The following is a 2040-nucleotide window of genomic DNA, read 5'->3' as shown; positions in this document are numbered from 1 at the left end:
TCATTGAAGTCAAATCTAAAATTTTCTTTCCGATTATATTCACTCATGATAAAATAAACTCACATGTCAAATTTCAGCTAAAACGGATCGTTATTCGACCCCCAAATCAAGATTTTATGTGAAGAACCCTAGAGTCATATTTTCTTTCTTCAGCGTTATTTCTCCACTAATATACCCTAAAAATATGTTCATAATCACATAAAAATTTAATGAAAAAGATGAGAATAATTACCTTGACGCTTTGGAATAAAAATTCTTATTTTTCTCTTCTCCTTTATTTTTCTTTTCCCCTTTCTTTTCTTTCTTCCTCCGTGTTTATTTTTTGTTTTTCCCAGCTTCTGCGTTCGTCGTCGCTGGTGAGCTTTGTTCCTTTTCTCTGTTTCTTCTCTTCTCTTTTCTACTTAATTATGTATAAAAATTAATAAACTCTATCATTTTCCTTTAATAATTGGTATAGAGTGTTAAATAAATTATCAACTTAGCCCACTAATTAAATTAGTTATTTAAATTTACCCCTCAACTAAATAACTATGGTTATCAAATAGTCCAAAATACTCATAAAAAATATGAATGAGTCTTTTATGTAAGCTCTATTTCTCAAAACGATATAATGGATCGTTACAACCAAACACCTTTAATTTTCTCAAAAAAATATTTTTATCTTAAAATAAATATTTTTGGCCTCTCAATACAGTGCTAAAGAGGCTCTTACACAACTTGATCAATAATTAGAAAGAAAAAAAGTTCTATTTAGTCCCTCAATATTACTTTTATCTCTCTCTATAATTATTGTTCGTTTTAGCTTAAATTCATGACAATCTTATATATTCAAGGTAGACAAAGACACATGATTTAATAAATGGAACGTACGGTGCATTATTCGTGTAATAAGCCAAGCACTAAATTAAGATTCCATTTTCATGTCAATGTGAGTTAATTGGGAGACAAAACTTAAATGATGAACTAATTAGTCTACCTAATACCATTAAGCAAAGTCAAAAAGAAAATGGTGGTTGGTCCACCAGCTAAAGAACCCCCAAATTTAACATAGTTTCAAGAGAAAAAGGTATATATATCAACTATTCAAAATATGCCAATCTTTTCGTTATATTATTTGCTCAAAAATATCATCCTTCCTTCTAACTGTTATTCCAAAACAAACGAAAAATGATCAATTATATTGTTACACGTACTATTCAAAAGGGACAATTTTATTTGTTGGGGGGAGGGGAAGGTGAATGTGAGAAATATAATAAGAGAAGAACATAAGTAGTATAAACACCTTTAAAAAGTAAAAAAGATGACATAATTTTTTTTTCATTCTTCTTCTAGTTGCGTGCACATTAGATGAGTTATTATTTATGAACATGGTATCATGTACCTTTTCTTACTAACTCTAGGAACAATATGATAAAAGAAATCGATTTCAATTATATCTTGATATCTTTCATTACTTATTTTAATTTTAAGTTATTTCAAATTTCAATTGAGGGCTAGTATAATAGTTTTGAAAAGAAATAATTGAACAAATATTTAGTTGAAAAATTAATATTGGTAATTAAATTTATATTTCGTAAATTTGGCATTTGTATAAAAAAATTCATCTAAAATAATCAAATTACTCTCATAACCTCCAAAATGAATTTTATTCAAATTTTTAAAATTAAGAGCACTATCTTGAACTTTAAATGGATGGAAAAATTATCCCATTTTAAATAATTCAAGGGAAATCGGTTCTTTTTTTCCTCAGAACAATCGTTAGAAGAAATGGTATTTTTTATTCAATTGGATATAATTAAAGGATATCTTTTTTAGCCAAAAATATAAGGATGATGACAATTTTAACCCAAAAATATAACATATAATAAATTAAATTTATTTTAAATAGTTTAGAGATATTTCTTTTATCCTTTTCCCTAGTTCAAGAAAGAAAATCATGTGACAGGAGTGCTAGCTAAGGAGAAAAACTAGATTGAAGGTGTCTAACATTTTTGTGTAGTGAACAATTCCACTTTTATTTTTGTGTCAAAAAATTAAAAA

Source organism: Solanum dulcamara, chromosome 10, assembly GCF_947179165.1.
Source record: "Solanum dulcamara chromosome 10, daSolDulc1.2, whole genome shotgun sequence".
Classification (NCBI taxonomy): domain Eukaryota; kingdom Viridiplantae; phylum Streptophyta; class Magnoliopsida; order Solanales; family Solanaceae; genus Solanum; species Solanum dulcamara.
Note: the sequence above shows the minus strand (reverse complement) of the source record.